The sequence below is a fragment of the Lagopus leucura genome, unplaced genomic scaffold (genome assembly GCF_019238085.1).
Source record: "Lagopus leucura isolate 7727_CA_CO unplaced genomic scaffold, USGS_WTPT01 Super-Scaffold_73, whole genome shotgun sequence".
Lineage (NCBI taxonomy): Eukaryota > Metazoa > Chordata > Aves > Galliformes > Phasianidae > Lagopus > Lagopus leucura.
Genome location: NW_024962252.1, coordinates 42,668,591 through 42,686,819, shown reverse-complemented (window position 1 = coordinate 42,686,819; position 18,229 = coordinate 42,668,591). Strand labels below are relative to the sequence as shown.

General features: G+C 39.3%; 1 protein-coding gene across 2 annotated transcripts in view; it reads right to left on the bottom strand.

The window, feature by feature from the left end:
* The window catches only part of PKIB (cAMP-dependent protein kinase inhibitor beta), a 52,570-nt gene extending 50,472 nt beyond the window's left edge, over window positions 1–2,098 (bottom strand). For both annotated transcript variants that reach the window (XM_042886954.1, XM_042886990.1), the window contains exon 1: window positions 2,023–2,098. The gene's annotated coding sequence lies outside the window, so the exon portion shown is untranslated. The remainder of the gene's footprint in view (window positions 1–2,022) is intronic.
* Window positions 2,099–18,229: the final 16,131 nt, after the last annotated feature.

Below are 18,229 nucleotides of genomic sequence, written 5' to 3'. Positions count from 1 at the left end.
TATTGCTCAATTCTTAATCTTCAATCGTTTCACTGCTCACAAAACTGTTTGAGAAAACAAGGAACGTGCTAACACGTGCATTGAATGAAAGTTCTTCAGCACTCAAGAAATGGAGAGAGAACACAAATTTCCCTCACTGTTTTCGCAGAGCCTCCCTTTTCTCCAAAACAGAGGTAAGTAAGGCCCTAGAGTACACTCAACAGAAAAATAAATCAATAAATTGCAGGAAGAAGCCCGATAGGAGTTCAGACAGTGTTCAGTCTCACAAGAGAATCATCTTTAGCTGATGGAGAAAAGTACACAGGATTCTCCCAGGTTTTGAAAGCCAAGGAAAGAAGGTACATTCTGAATGATACATTAAAAACATCCACGATTACACTGGCAGAAAATACTACTTGAACAGGATCAACCAACAAATGGATGTAAGGGAAAAATTTTGCTCTCCCAGGCACATTAACAATATGCAATGAGTTTTTCTATCTCTGTATTTTGTGACTTACATCAATATTTTTTTATATTTGTCTTGATTTTGAAATCCATTAATACTTTCATAGTGTGCTGATGCATGTTGTGCTGCTTTGCTTAAATTTGTAACTGTCCTGACGTATCAAAGACAAAATAGATCAGTCTATTCCAACAGGGTTTATTTCAAAATGTCTATAGAATGAAACATGCTAATGGTAAAGTGATCATTTTCAGAAATTAATTGGATATTTCTAGTGAAGTTCCAATTTATTTTTACTTCCACATAAATAGTTTTTATCAGTCACAGTGTAACATTTCACAGACATCGTAAAAGAGACATTTATTATTTCAAAGGGAATAATAATAATAGAAAAAAAATACCCAACCAACCAAATAAACAAAAAACATCTAGACCATCATCATCCCTATGGCTTTTTCAGTGAGGAAAGGTAAACAAACAGTCATGGCTTTTACTTCACACATTTTCAGGCTCCAATCTGGATTTTGCTGTGTACAAAAGGGGATGAAGGTATATTGGGTAAGCCAGCACACCCTATCTATTTTCACATTCATCATTTCTAACTCTGCTGCTCCCAAAGGCAAAGATTTTCCTGAAATTACCAAAATCTCACTATTTTCCAAAATTCAAACATTCAAGAACTGGGTGTATTTGTACCAACCAAACAGCGTCATGGAGACCACTTTATGTATCGCTGCAAAATATTTATAATATTTTCACTTTTTCCTTCTCTGAAAGCCTTTGCCTGGCCTCCTGAGTCCACAAAGAACTTTTCACAAATGCAGAGGCGCATCTGCTCTAACTGAATTCAGAAAAACCGTCACACTGCCACAATTTTGTTGCAATCAGAAAAATTCCTCCTTGTCAGTGTTCAAAACACTCTTTTATAAGGACTCTCCTAACAATCACAGAAGGATGGCAGTCAGTGATGTATTTTAACTGACTTCTCAGGGCCATCTTCTGCATTGATAAACTAAGGGTTACTTCATTCCCTTGTCACTCAACTTCAGTTATAGACATTATGCACAAGACTTATTTTTCAGAAATTTATTTTAATCTTACCAAGCAGTACCACCACGTGAACAGAGATTATTTTAACTCCGTACTTTTCTATGTTCCTAGTACTGATTAATTGTAGAAATAGAATCTGGGAGAGAGAAATCGCAACAAGAGCACTTCTGATTGCTTTTCTGCCTGAGGAAAACGTCACTTTAGTTTTCTCCGCGATGAGATGCAACCTCCCGATGACATCTACTCGTAGTTTCTCCCGGCAAATCCTAAGCGTTAGAACACAGCCCTAACAACATCACACCTGGTGCCGATCTGCAGGGCAGCGCGGCGCAGACTCTCCCGGTGACACGGTGGGACGCCCAGCAGCAGCCCCCCTATACACCAGATGCTCAAATTGCCCCGGAGCACCCGGGCTCCCCTCTCCTGCTCTCACTTCTCCCCGTCCTCCTCCCCAGCCGCGTACTAGGGCAGACCCGAGCCGAGGGGATGCCCGCAGGACCGGCCGTCCCGGCACGGACACGCGTTACCTGCACGCCTGTGGGTCCCCGCTCGGCGGGGCTCTGCCGGCCGCAGGAGCCCGGCTCCGGGCGCAGCTGCCCCGCCGCTCCGCTGCCGCCCGCTCGAGCGCCGCCCCCGCGGGAGCCCGGCCCCGCCGGCGGCCGCCCCCTTGCCGTCCCGGGGCCGCGCTGCGCCTGCAGCCTGACGGAGGGCTCCCGCCCGCCGGGACGCGCCTCGAGCAGCTGGGCAGCGATAGCTCTGAGTATTCTTCCCAAAGTGCTGCCCTGGGGACAGTGTACCAAGTTCTGGGTGTGAATGGTTGCGTTGCAATGAAAACTCGAAAGTTAAGACCTGGCTCGTTAGGGTGTATGGAGGAATCATCCAGCCCTGTACATCCGTTTGTGTAAGATTGTATTATATTACTCAAGCTTTGAAAGCTTCTTGAGTGATCTCGAAATTTTAGACATTGATTTTGATATAGTTTTTACGTTATTGCAAAGGACTCTAGACTATTCACTCTGAAATCCTTTTTTGGAAGTCTCATTACAACCGGTGCAAATCTACCTGAGCCCTTATCCTTCCATTAACCTCCAGCCAAATGATGAGTGACCCTCACAGAGGTTTTCCATGTATAGATAATACTCAGGACTGGACAGTTTCAGCGAAAGATGGGTATTACATGTGGGTTTTTCAATGCTTACACTACAAAGCACTACACTACACTACACTATGTCAAGCTTTTCATCATCATTATATATGATAATAAATGAAGGCAGCGGAAAAGTTAGGATTTTATACTATTTTAAATTGAGGTTCTGAACCTAAAATCCCCTTATTTTACTATCTTCATTTTCCTGATGTGAACAAGAATGCCTGGAATCTGTTGTCAAGATTTTTTATCCATTTATTACAGTAACTCAGTTTACAATGGGAGCTTTAAATACCTGAGAACTCAGTGGATGGTTTAAAATTGGTTGATTATCTTGCATTTTTATTAGACCTTTCCAAATATAGTATGAGAGCTCCGGTTTGGATTTCTGCCATTACATTCTCGAAACTCTACAATCCTTTTTCCTAGAATATAATTTACTACATCTCCTTTAATGATTAGTCACTTTGTCATTTATTTTGTCACTGGGTCTTAAGGTTTGATTTCTCAAAAAAAAAAAAAAAAAAAAAAAAAAAAAAAATCACCAAACCCCTAATGACTACTATTTTTAACTTAATTATGGAAATAAATGGCAGACATCTTTCATTTTCTGAATCACAGAATCACAGAAACACCAAAGTTGGAAAAGACCTACAAGATCATCCAATCCAACCATCCACCTATCACCATTTAGCTCTACCACTATTTAGCTCTCACTAAACCATTTCCCTCAACACAAAATCCAACAGTTTCTTGAACACCTCCAGGGTCGATGACTCCACCACCTCCCTGGGCAGCCCATTCCAGTGCCTGACCACTCTTTCAGAGAAGTATTTCCTAATATCCAGCCTAAATCTCCCCTGGTGCATCTTGAAGGCATTCCCTCTAGTTTTATCACCAGTTACACAAGAGAAGAGGCCAACCCCCAGCTCGCTACCTTAATGTAGTTATAGAGAGCAATAAGGTCTCCCCTGAGCCTCTTCTTCTCCAGACTGAACATTCCCAGCTCCTTCAGCCGCTCCTCATAAGCCCTGTGCTCCAGACCCCTCACCAGCTTTGTTGCCCTTCTTTGAATCTGCTCCAGGGCCTCAATGTCTTTCTTGCAGTGAGAGGCCCAAAACTGGACACAGCACTCGAGGTGCGGCCTCACCAGAGCTGAGTACAGGGGCACAATCACTGCCCTGTTCCTGCTGGCAACGCCGTTACTGATGCAGGCCAGGATGCCATTGGCCTTCTTGGCCACCTGGGCACACTGCTGGCTCATGTTCAGCTGAGCATCAATCAATACCCCCAGGTCCATTTCCTCTTCTCAATCTTCCAGCCACTCCACCCAAGCCTGTAGTGTTGCCTGGGGTTGTTGTGGCCAAGGTGCAGGACCCGGCATTTGGCCTTGTTGAAAAAGACTGGAAAAAGAAAAGACTTACTCAGGTACTGCAATTATTTGCTCATGAAGGCAGTATTTATGCTGCTGATTTACACTCAGCAGCTCATTCTTGCTGCGGGAATGGGAAGTCATTGTGCTGTTCACCTCCAGTGCATCATTTGCATGAGGATGCATGAGGAAAGAGAAGAAGAATAGGCCCAACTCTGTGCATTTCTGCAATACAGGTATTTGTGTCTAAACACAAGACTTATGGATTTAACTTGCCAACATAATCTGAAGGCCTTAACATCTTTGTAGCCCATCTGGATGTCTTCAGAGAAAAAAACCCAACTTCCGTATTGCTTCAGACTGATGGGGGAGTGCTTCTGAGGCAGTCCATGGTGATGATTGCCGCTCTTCATGCAGCCCAGGTCTGCTGCATCCAGGCTGACTGGGACATGTGTTGTTTGGTACAGAGCCCTTCAGTCACCCAACCTGAATCAAACTCAAGATGGGTGTCCAGAAGGTGCCAATAAGTGAAATGGCTCCTATAAGGCAAAAGGTTCTTAAGAGAACTGCAAGCTCCCAGTGTAGCCCTAAGAGAAAAATCCTTTCTGCTGAGGAGCAAATCAGTGACCGCAGCGATATTCAGTAGTAGAGAGCAGGAAGACCGATATGTGGGAGAGCTGGGATTCACCTATACAAGGGGAGGCCCTTTGTATGGACAGTGAAAATTTCGTAAAAGAATGACAGTACTTCCAACTGATATTGATCCATAAGTCCAGCAGTTGAACTCAGTGATTGTTTTGGGTATCTTCTAGCTCAGGATATTCTGTGATTCTTTGGCTCTGTGGTTTTCTGCTGTTGGCATTCCTTAACACAGAACAGTTTACTTAGAGCCTTTCTTCATTGTAAACTGGTTTTTCTTTGATATAGTTTCGTTTTTTCCCTTCTTATAGCAAAATCAGTGTCACTTGAAAAACAGATTTTATACCTGAAAGCCTTGCTGAGAAGTTTTGATGCAACTCTGTGCAGTTTATATATACTTAGACACACAGAGGATTAGGAAAAATCCTAATGTATTTTAATAATATTCATGAAAGCCTTTCTTTACATTGTTGAATATTTCTGGTAGGATACAAGAGAAGATTAAATCCCAGATAACCTTTTAATGAAATTGATTGTTATCATAAAAAAACAATCCAGTGAAGAAAATATTGTAGATTAATATTTTTTAATTCCAGATGAGAAATTGGTGCAGATTATGCTGTACAGTGATGCCTAGAAGCAGGAGATTGAATTCAGCGACCGAGATCCTTAGTAGTCCTGTGACCCTAAAGTAACATCTACAATTTGTGAGATGAGCAGTGTATCTATAAAGTCAAAATGAGACAAAAGCAAAATGCAAGATTGTTTGAGCCTCAGGGCTGCACAATAGTAGTGACTGCTTTCGTGAATTACCAAGGATTACCCTTCTATCTGAGGAAGAAAGTGTGAATATGGTTTTACCACATAGCTAAGTTTAAGGGCTGGCAAAAAGGGCTTGTCTCCCTTAACCCATGTCCAATTCTGGCTGCTTATGCCTGACTCAGCAAGCAGGAGGCTGAACCAGTGGGTGAACATGCACAAGGTCTGCTGGCAGACCTGGATTATTTTGCTCCTGGTGTGGTGCCTGCATTGTGGTGGGCACTGGCAGGAGAGGATAGGTCAAACATCCTGCCGTTGCACTGGATTAGCCGTGAAGAAAACCACCAGCATTGAGCCCTTCTTCTGATCTACGGGTAGAGCTGTGCTTAGCAGAGTTTTCATAGGATCTGAACAGCCACGAGACTGCCTGCAGCAATATATAAGAGTTTTAGGTGGCCTTTTAAGCTGGAGGCAGGGCCTTGCCTCAGTAAGACTTCTGAACTCCCTTCTATTCTGGAGATTTGGCTTTAGGAAGCTGACATTTTGCCCTCACTGAAAGCATCATCTTAAGAGATTCAGAATAAATGAATATTTGTTGTTAAAAAAAAAAAAAAAGAAAGAACTTAGAGGACTATAAATAAACTGTCAGAGCTGAAAAGAATAAGAGGCATTATCTGAAGCTAAAAAAAAGCATTTTTCAAAAGAGGAAGTTGTGTGCAGACATGGGAGTTGACATAGGACATAAACCCACACGAATTGGGGTATTAGGTTTAAAACTATAAACAAATATTTCAAGGTATATTTTGCTAAAGGCAAGTATCCTGATTGCTAATAAAACTCCTTCTCTGTAGTTGAACAAGGAGTAGGATCTCTAAGGAGGTCATAGAAGAGGGGATAACTGAAGTCTTTGCTCACTACTAAAGAATTCAGAGAATATCGTATTCATACTTTCTACACAGAAATAAGGTCTGGAGAGTTACAGCGTCTTGAATGGTTGAAGGAAAAAATATCTCACATAAATTAATAATAAAATCAGCCAGCCAAAATTATTCACCCAGTAGTCCCTATGGATGTCAGATATCGATCAGCTGTTCAACTAAATGAAGGGTAAACTTACCACATAAACAGATCTTGAAGTAAGCAAAACAGAAGATACCAGATCTTCAACAGGGCTCCAGAAGGTATTTGCATTTGAGATAATCCACTAAGGAAATGTCCTAAACAATGCTATCAGTTGATGTGCAAGTAAATCTGAACTAATGGAAAACATCATCCTGACTTTGGTGGAAGAAAGCCATGCCCCACTACCTACTACAAGCATCATCACATATAGATGATCTGGTCAGCTTGGTGTCTTTCTAGTATCAATACTTTTGTCAGGATCTTTCAGGTAAGACCTGTGAAGAATTTTATAAAGAAACCAAACTATCTTGAGATTAATAATTACTTATAGACCCATCAAAGGATATTAGAGAAAATGGTCCAGGTGCAATTTGTCTCAACACAGCAAAAAAGGCACAGAATGAGATTCTCAGCATGTTTGCAAAAAGTAAAAGGAAGCACATTATTAAGAGACACTTTGCCCACATAGTCAGAGAATGATGTAGAGAAAAGGAAAATAGCTGAAAGGGTAACTAAGTGCAAGTTATGGAAGTAATACTCGTAAGGTAAAATTAAACACAAAAATTCTAATTTCCCATTCTTTATTAGTGTGAGGCCTCTAATATAAAACCAAAAGTGACATGTCTTACAACAGGCTTTGGAAACAAAGAAGGAAGCTCAGGTGTATCATTGGTGTCACAGCTCCCTACATCTTTAAGGCCTGAAATTTGCCAACTTGCTTGGGCAAAGAATAGACTCTGAGTTTTCTACTCTCCAAAATACTGTAGGTGAGAATGTTATTTGGAAAAGAAATTTCAGTATGAATTCTAGAATTTTTATTTCTAGTGTACCAGTATATTCATTACAATACTGACAGCATGAGCAATGCATGGAGCCCCTTCTAGCTTGGACAGCACCATTATTCAAACCGGTAACATTTTCTTCTTGCAACTGTTATATCTGCACACTGATGAAAAATGGGAAACTGCTTCCAAAATATCAGCCTCCAGCAACTCATCTCTCATCACTACAAATCAAGAGTTAACTCTATGGAAGTTTAAAGGAGGTAAAGCAAAAATCTAGCTTCTGATTCATGAGATTACATGTAGGCATCCAAATGCACGCCAACTTCCAAATGCATGCAGTGCAAAGCATCAGGCTTTACATCTCGTAGTGATCCAAAGTACAACTGACCACTATACATGCATTTTAAATTAAAGCATTCTGAGGGCAAGATTATTTTGCCTACATTCAGGAATGTCTGCTGCAAGGATCTGAAGCTGAGATGCATGTATCAGAATGAAAAAGCAAGGGTTTGATCAGAGATGCTGCTTTTTCAGCCTGGAGTTGGCCCTGATGGGCTGTATGTGAGATGTGCCGTGCAGATATCCAGCCCTCGCCCACCCTTCCTCATCTCCAGACTCCCACACACAGTCATAAAAGGATTAAAGCATTTAAATAGCCTGGTTACAAAATTGTATTGAAACATAGATACTGATGCAAATTGCACAGCCTTTTGGCACTGTGTGAATCATGCCAGGCTTAGAATGATTCTACATTAATTCCAAGTGTGTTGGATTTCCATTTCCAAACTAGTTCTCTTTTGATATTCATACTGTGAGTTGACTTCATTTAGATTGTTTCCTATCTTCTTGCAAAATTCCTTTGCATCTATTAATGCTCTTGCCAATTCTCTGTATACATAACTAATTTCCAAAGGTTCCCTCACTCTGTTCAGTTTTTGATCATCTGTTCTTCCAAGGCATACAAACAATGGCAATCAGAAACTGAGATAAAAAGAAATCTGATGAGCCGATCATCACAACTAAATCCTTATTAGTATCAAAACCAAAATAATTGGGAAAGGGTCTCTACACACTCTCAGATTGTTTTTCTGAGTTCCAAATACACATGCTGTTGAATTGAGTTGAATTTTGGCCACCCTCACTTCTTTAGTGTGAAAAGCATGCACAATCCTTTCAAGCCTGTTCCCATTTTCTAAGACAACATGAAATGTATTCCCTTGTGCCACCTCCACGGAGAACACACCAACAGTCTCACCAATAACACACGCACCAGGCAGCCATCTTTTATCAGAGAAACTGAGATAAAGGAAAGCAAGTCACACTGGTGATACTGCCACTGAGAAACACACCCTCAGTGAGGGCTGGTATGATGAGTAGCCATACATAGATGATTCATTTTCAGATGATATATAAACCCCTTTACCAAGGGAAACATAACTCTGGTGATTTTGGTCCCCGTGGAGATTAACTGGCAATGCATGTACAATTGCAATCTCTAGCAGCTATCACAAAGGCTCTATATTTGTGTTTGACTCTAACCACCAAAAATTACAAAAACACTTGCAAAAAAATACAGTGGTTCATAAATCCCGGTACAGCCTGCTGGGCAAAAAGTTCATTAAAAGTCACATTCAATTAACCAATGACTGTCACCACCAGATGTGTATATATCCTGAGGTAAAGTTTAATATATGTTAGCAGCAGCCAAAATGACAAAATAAATGATTAATGCTTAGCTAATTGTTTTACAAAGCATCACTCTCTGAAATACACAGATTAACCTTGAGAACTTAAGCTAACTGGGGTGAAAATATGAAACAAAGAGGGGAAAAAAGAGGTAAAAAGACATAGCAAATAGGAATGTGTATTCAGTCATTCTCCAGGCTACATTTACATGCTTCATCTAGCTGGGGAGAAAATATCTTCTTTTCAGATCAATAAACAGACAAACTTTTTGTTCAGATAAACCATAGCAACACCGTTCCAAGTCCATTCCCCAAAAGACAATAAAGGCAAGCTGGAGTCTCAAAGGCCCAGGAAAACCCAAGAGCTGCTGTTTACGAGCACGTCTAGAGTTTTTTTTGTCTTTCAAGCTTAATATGGTACTACTGTGATGCTATCACCGAAATACACATACTAAGACTGTTTTTTCATGATAGGCATGCTCTGGCAGCAGCATCGGCTTATGGAGTCCTTCTGTCCCTGCACTTATAGTTTACAGATGATCTGCTTTAGCTCTACAGAATGGTGCATCATATCATCAGTTGTTCTGTGCAACTGAGTGTAGGGCCATGCTGTAAACTGGACAAGCAAACAGAGCAGAATGGGAAACAGGCACACATGAACACTGACAGAGTGGTATCATGAAAGAGCAGTCTCCACCCAAGCTCTGCTATACCACAACCCCCAGTATGCTTAACTTAAATGTCAGGTGAATCTTTGAGAAGTGGGATTGACTGTGCAGGAAGTGTCCTTGGACACTGTTCTTTTTATGTGTTAGTATGTAAAGAGAATATTGTTTCCTTTCATTATACAACTCTAAATTCCAGAAAAATTGCAAGGCCACTGTGTGTTTCCTACCTGAGTTTTGCAGCATGAGGTGCAATAAAAGTAAAATGTAGACACTAAAAAATTGCCTTTTTTTTTTTTTGCAAATTGCTTTTATATTGTCAAATGGTTTCTTAATACTTTTCAGTTTTCATAATTTCATCTGCTCTACTCAGTGATCGTAGGACCTTCGTTGATAGACATTATTTAGAAAGTTGGCTCAGATGAAAGACTTATAAGACTATCAACATGTCCTAGATGAAAATCTGAAAAATTGTCCTAACGGGAGCAACCTTCTCAGATGTCAATGGCAGGCTGTAATAATTACTGAGGAAAGGTGCTAGAAAAGCAAAGAACTGAGGGGAGGGGAGTGGAGACGAGGGGAGGGAAAGAGGACCCAAAATAGCCAAAATACAAATGATAGTCTCCAATTTTCTCACTTCAAAAGGAACAGGTTTTCACAACATCCCCCTAGTCCCCTTCCATGTTTACCTCTTCCAAGGATGTTTAACCCATCTCTCAAACCAGGCCATGTAACAGGACTGTCACAAGCACGGTTTCCTCAAATTGCAGGAAATGCAAATAACAGGGGACATCCCTTCTGCCTACACAAACATGAACACAAGGTGCAACACATGCAGTCTGACAGCAAGCACAGCCAGCCAGTGCTCTTGACATCAGCATAACTTCAGCAGTAAGGACTACTTGCATAACATTGTAGCTCAGTGAATTGCAACAAATAAGACCAGAATCGCTGCATGCCTGATTCCCTCCTGTAACTCTGAGATAACACATTCATTCATTCACTGATCAAATGATGCAAATAGGCTACAGTGATGTCTCTGTCAGGTCCTATTTCTCTTGCCATTTATAATGTATTTGATACTTCTGTAACCATTTCACAACACTGCTCTCTACTCTTTTTTTCTGGTGTGTTTTGAAGCAAAGCAAGTAATACATCCTCCTTCAACTATAATTGTCCAGAGGTTTGGAACATGGCTCTTATCAGAGTGCTAGTCCCATCTAAATAACCAGCCACATTAAGTTGTCCAGCTTAACTTTTCTAGGCTCATCCTCTGATTTTGTTAACTAAGGAGTACTCAGCAGCAGGTGTTGCATAAAGGAGCTGGAGATACAGAAACTTATAAAACAGCTTCTCAGTGACTCCAACAGCTAGAGGAGCAAAAAAAGCTGAGATGTAATAACGAATAACACGCAAATCAGCAGAGAGAAAAAAGACAGAAGAAATAGAATCACCATGAAGAGTTATCTGCATGGCATCACAAGGTAAATTAGGAATCTGAGCAATGTGGACTAAAAAATTTCAAAAAAAAAGATGACATTTACTTAACATGACTCATTTGGAGTCAAAATTTCAGAGAACAGAATGGACTTGAATTTAAGTTCACATCTCAGATGTAGAGATATTTAAGTCAGAGGTGATGTAAAAAGGCATTGTGCCTTCTTGGGGGTTATGTATTTTGTGGCTGGTTCCCTCTCCAGGGAAAGGAAATTTGGATGCTGAAAAGCAGCAACAGCCAAAGAGGAGTGAAAGTCCAAAGAGGAGTGAAAGTACATTTTGTCTTAAAAGAAGGCAGAGATGTTTTATGAAAGAATGAATCAGCTGTTTGGAGTGCACCAAGTTAGCTTTACAAAACAGACTGTTTCTATGCATTCACTGTTCAGAAATCCACAGTGAATCAATGAATTAATTTCTTTCGGAAAATTTCTCAGTAATGCCTTGGAGTATTAATCTTCATAATTCAGCTGTCAAGCAACGTGACTGATCACCTATCATCTCATTCTTGCTCCTTCATTAAATGATCTTAGCGTTAAGAATTTTCTTTTTTCCTGAAAAAAAAAAAAAAAAAAAAAAAAAAAAGTCATACAATTAATATCAAATGTAAGCATCCTTGAAGAGCAAAGTTCTTAACTTCATGTTTATCAGTCTCGGCCACAGTCATAATTACCTGAAAATGACAAGAAAGCAAATATTTGGTTCTTTAGAAAACTTTTGCAGGGGAACATAATTAGGGTATAGGTGATGGATTAGAAGATACAGGCTGACCCTCTTACGTAATCATGTGCAAGACTCTCTGGGCTTCTGTAAAATGGAAATATTAATAATTGAGAAAATCATTAAGAGATTGATCTCCATGGATTGGAGGTCCAAAACATTACATCAGGTAATTATGCCATAGGAGAAGAGATCAAGAATGAACATAACTGAGATTTTTTCACTTCTGAGACAAGTAGAGACAAGACTCTAGCTGACAGAGAGACTGTCAGTGAAGGATTGGGAAAAGAGATGAGCTTTTAGGAAATAGGACTGAAATATTTATCCCCTGCTGGTAATTAAAACGGGGAAAGTCAAACCAAAACTACCAAAAGAATTTCAATAAAAACATTCAAAGAAAAGTTGAATTAAGTCAGATGGTACCAATTAGAAATGATATCTTCGTACAGAACCAATGGATGGGAGTATCTCCAACTTAATCATACCTCACTGGAATACCACAGCAGTGTCTTTGGTTGCAGTCTTTCCACTATTGTAAGAGCAGATTTAACAAGTCACACAAGAGTTTGATGTCTGCAGAAATGATATATGTAATCTTTCCATAATTCAAACTTAACATGAAGTTCCTGCCATGACAGCAGCACTGTAGAGCTCACATAAACTTAAAATCATTGGTATGTAAAAGATACACAGACTGAGAGGCTTTTTTCCATACTCATAATCCTTGACGTATATGTTCCCTCTAAACTTCCATTAGAAAAAAGATTAGTTTGCAATATGTAGATGGCTGGCCTTACAAATCAATAAAAATCTGATGGAGTCATTGGAAAATTCATTTGCTGTTATTCATGCAATATTTACTCATTTGAATTTGCTTCTAAATTTAATAGGACTGCACATACAAATAGGTTTCCACCAACGTGAGATGAAAAAACCTTTTAATTGGAACATAGGAAAAAATATTTTCCAAACCTTTTAGTACTTAGTGGAGTATAGCCTCCTATCTGAAAAAGTAAAGTAAAAAGTATATCTGAAAAAGAGAAGTATGAAAATATCTTATTCAGAAATAAAAAATGTGGCAAGAGTGTGCATAAAACTTCTAATTATTTTGCTTTTAGATGTTTACTAGATATTAAGGAAATGCTACAAGTATCAGAAGTTGAAAATAACACATACCAAACATACCAAACTAAATGAAGCTAGATTAGGCAGGGTTGTTCAGATGCATATTCTTATTGCAGGTGGTTCAACCTCTGTATTGATTACACATTCATATTTCATCTAGGTTTTCTTTCCTGTCTTTCAGCAAGAATCAGCATTTGTACCACTTATGTGAAAATGCTCGTTACTAAATTGAATGGTAGGAAAGTTACTCGGAATGTACCATAGCATCTGTCACTAGCTAAGCATTTAATGTTAAGAATCCATCATTGCAAATTCAATTGATAAAAATGGTATTTTAAAAAAAATGGATTAAATGTATTTCTTTTGAGCTAATGTCCACATTTTATATATGAATACAGACTGCACTGACTGCAAATGAAAGACCACTGTCTGCTTGAATGAAGAAGTCTTGGTTCATTCTACCTGATCTAACTCTTCTGGCTGCTCTCCACTTTCATTCTCCATTATCTGGTTTATGAAATACACACAAGCTCCTGAAACACATCCCACCACTATCCTGAAGCTCTGAGTCCTGTCAGAGTTTATCAGAGTTTAAAGCCCCCTCTCCCCTCCAATTCCTCTTTAAGCCAGTGAGAAAAACAGCTATGGATTAACTATCATCCTCTCACTGACTTCTTAGAGAAGCTTAGGGAACTAGATGTTAATCTGAAGCATGTAATTTAAGAAAGCATTAAGAAAGCTTTTGAGTAGCCTTCCCTTTGCATGAGATAAATGAGAGCTTTTATTGGCCTCTGATTTTGCCAGGTTAATGAGCACTGGACAGTGAACTTCAATACACCTCCAGCACCATTCAGTCCAGCACTATATGGATCTCTCTCAGTTAAGATCCACATCACCCCTGAAACCACCCTGATATCTTTCACACCTGGTCTCTCAAATTCCAGATTTTCAAAAAATAAAATAAAATAAAAAAAAATCGATTTACATTTTATTCTTTTTATGGAGCACCAGAGCTGAAATCTGCCTCTGTTGCTGAGTAGCCTGAATCTGGCTCTTGTTATCTAGTTACCAGGTGGGAAGGCATGTACAGCATCTTTGTCACCAAGCTCTGATTCACTGCTAGCTGCCGTCAGGAAATCTCTTTGCCTTTTATTAGACCTCTCACCTAAAACAGGTTGACTTCATGGACACAAGCAAATGCTATTTGCAACTTGGTCACCTTTTGCCAAATTACTCAAAACAAGGGGCTGGGGGCATTCTACAAATGGTATGAGGCTGTTGAAAAACATAGTGCCAATCCTTACCAACAGACAAAATAGTCTTAAATCAAAAAAGGGTTTAAAAAAGGTGAAAGAGAAGAGTTAGTGCCCCAAAAGAATGGCATCTTTGTTGTTAAAATAATAAGTTGTACCTCTGAAGCTAAATAGATTGGCCAAAAAGTAAGAGTGAACAATTATAACTTGCCAAGAGATCTTCCTGACAGCTTGACAGACCGAGAGGTCAGTTTTTCTGTTTAGAATGCAGGCATAAATCTTTCCTCCTACAAGTATTTCTTATGGGAGAAGAATGCTTCTGTATACATTAGAACTCATCACTGTACGTATGCAGTCTCAATGAGAAATAATATATAAGAAAGGGTAGAATGCTCATTTTTACGGAAGTTGATTTGAACAAATTTGCTGTCTCTTAAACTCTTACACTGTCACAAATTGTTACCAATGCATATACATTGCATTCCAACCCCTCCTTGTCTTCAGTGCTTTTAGCTGTGCGAGTTACCCAAGGCCAGTTATGACAGGCACACAAGTCATTCTGGCCATCTCCTGTTCCTGCCAGCCACCCAGAGCTCTGCAGACAACTCACTCAACTCACTGGACTGCCTTAGCAATGTTCTTTTCCCTGAAATGTTCTAAAACCTATATGAATTATGTATTTCTGCACTGCCCCCGACATTGTACTGCAACAAGTAAAATAATAAAAAGGACAATAAGGTCTCAAAGGTTGTGAGTTAGATACCCTTCAGAAAATAAGTTACTGATGTGAAAATTGTTGGTCTATTTCTAAATAAATTCATTATATTACATAAAGAAGAGACCTTTTATCATTAAAAAGAGCAAAATATAGATACTTTTTATTCCTTGGTGTAAATTTCTATACTTAGCTAAGAATACCAGAAAGGCTGCTCTAGGTCAGAGTAAAATATTCCTTGCTCGGTATTATGTTCTTGACAAAGGCCAATAGCAAATGCTTCAGGAAAGAGCATAAGTGAAGGATGAGCAGGTGGTGATATCTTTGCCAGCCCGGTTCCAGCAATTACCATTTCAAGGATTGCCTGAATAGAGGTTGCGACTGGACAATTATGTTTAATAGCCCTTGATAGATCTCACTAGTAGCTATTAATCAAAAATGAAGCCTCTTTTGTCATTTCATAACTGATTAGTTTCTTTGAACACTCTTCCTGAGGACCCTGCATAAGGCTTTTAAAAATCCAGGTACGCTGTATAAGCCAAATCACCCTTATTCACATGCTCACTAACCTTTCAAAAGAATGCTATTAGAGCTGTGAAGCATGTATTCTCCACAGACTGAACTCTAAAGGTGCTCCTGGAAACTCTGGAAAAAAATCATATCAGATCTCTTGTCCTCTGTCTTCTGGAAGAACCACCTAAATAACAGTCAGTGGTTCAGCAAATCTGCAGTTTGTTTAAAATAACCAGTGAGCAGCATCTGAACCCACCAATGTCATTAATTTCTTCAATATTAGCCGCAGTGCCTGAAATATTAGTCTGCAGAAGGGTCCTCAGCTGTTGTTTTCTCGTTACTGCAACAGGTAAGAGTTTTTATGGAGCAAATATTAAAATCTTACAGTTCTACTTACTCATATTTTAAGATTAGAGTATTGCTACTCCTCTCTGGCAAAATTTGTGCTTAATAGGAGTACATAACTGAGAGTGATATGTCCTCATTGACTTCAAAACTGAAAGAAAGTTCATTAATAACAGATTATTAACAACGGGTGTATATTAGTGCAGCTGCAATAACATTCCCACAGGTACAGAATAATCATCAAATTAAAATAAATTATTGTATCTGAAAAATTAATATCAGCATTCTGTAACAATTTGGGTTTATATTGATTTGCATTTTAAAAGTTACTGAAAAAAAGTTTGTTTGCTCCAGTATTCAACTGGCCCCAGATGCTCTATCTAGAAAACAGATCAGGAAGATGCTGGCTAGACCACTATCTTCCTCTAAGGCCCTAAGAATGAAGTACAAAATTCTGAGGTCATTTAGAATTAAATTGTCTCATTTAAAACTTGCCTATTAATCCAAAGCTAAAATTAACTACTTTTCTAGACCTACTTTTAGATGAGGCGGGAGTTACTTGTATTAGTCAAAAGAGAAGCAATTACAAAAATGTTATAGCATGCATAATTATACATGCTGCCTACTATATATAGAAAAATCACCATCTTTTTAATTAATAGCAGTACACATATCTCCATTAAATTCAGCGAAGACAGGTGACCCTGTGCCAGGTAAGGTTTTTGGCCCAGAGGCAGATTTCACTCACAATTTAAGAGGGATTTATAAAAAATTCAGGAAAAGAATTTGCCTCCAAATTAGCCATTACTTATAGAAATAAGTAAAAAACGAATAGCTGTGTATCTACTGTGTTGAAATGAAAAGCAAGGTGCCAACAAATTCATTTGAAGTGCAGCTATTACATAAAGATCCAATGCAGATCATTTCAAGTAACATATTAACACAGAGACACATACATGTATTTCTCTGTCTGTGTGTTTGCATATATGTATATACATCATATACTTGTGTGCAACATGCAAATATGTAAATGCACGTGCACATATTTATATATACACATCTACATGCAAAATGACAAACAACAAAAAAATGTTTATGGCTGCACTTCATAGGATAATTTACACACATAACCATAGATGATGACAGCATGGCTTACAGTCCTGAACTAGTTTTTACTCAATCCTCTCAGAATAAAAGATGAGGAAACCTGAAAGAGGAAATATATATATATATATATATATCCAGTGAAGAGAAGCACATTGCCACCCACTTCTTCTGGTGTTCTCCAGCCAGCTGGAAGGTGTAGGAGAACTGACAGTTCGGAGGCTTTGCACAAGCCTGTACATAAGAAGATGTACCAGCTCCTTAGCGTTGTCAACACAGCTGGTGGTTGCTCACCTTCACCAAAACCCATAGACTCTAAGTTTTACTTGATTCAGAACAGAATCAAAAGAAATATTTCTATCTGAGATGTCATACTCACTTTGCAAAGCCTGGGGGCAGGAGCAGGACCTGGAGCTGGGTCCTCTTCCTCCCCACAGGAATGTGGGAACATGGACAAGGTTGGTGTCACAGAAGAGTTCACAGCCTTCTGCCAAAACAGCCTGATCCTCCATCGGAGTAGAAGCAGTTGATGTTGCTAAACTGTGAGAAACATTTCAAATAAAGCTTACAGCTGACTGACTCCACATTCCAAAAGCATAATCTCCTGTGATACATGAAAGATGCACAGCTTTCAAAGCATTTGAACTCTCTGTTCTTGTTAGGATGTTGATTAGTGGTTGTGCATAGGCAGAAGACAGGGCACCAGAGAAATTGCTGCCTGACAGTGTGCATCCAGGCAAGCCTAGATCCCTCCAACTTGTGATGAAACCCAGTGAGACCACATCTCCAATCACCGAGGCTTGCAAACAGAGCCAACCCAATGTGCTGCCAGTTCTGTGTCCTTAGATCATCTCAGACGCCCACTGGAGTTCTCCAGTACACAGGATAGGATGATTCTGGAGAACACAAATGGATCCAAGTATTCTAAAATTTAACTGACTAACAAAAAATAACAGGAAAAATGAATTCCTTGATGAATTCCATAGAACTCTTTAGATTTATCCTCAGTATAAATAACATGAATGCAAAGGTTTCCATCATTGGATCATTGGGAAAGATGGGAATAGACTGCAAATTGTAAATTTTGGGCTAAGTGCATCTGTCACACAGTGGTAAAAGGCACAGTGCTAGCAGCAGTGCACAAGATGCTCATTACTTTAAAACACTGAATGTTACTATGCTGCTCAAATTGAAGGTGTTCTATTACAAATGTTCCTGTCTTTTCCTGTTAAGAAGATAAAGCACTGTGTCGTGATGTGGAGCTGTCTTGTTAATTTACACTTCGAGAGCG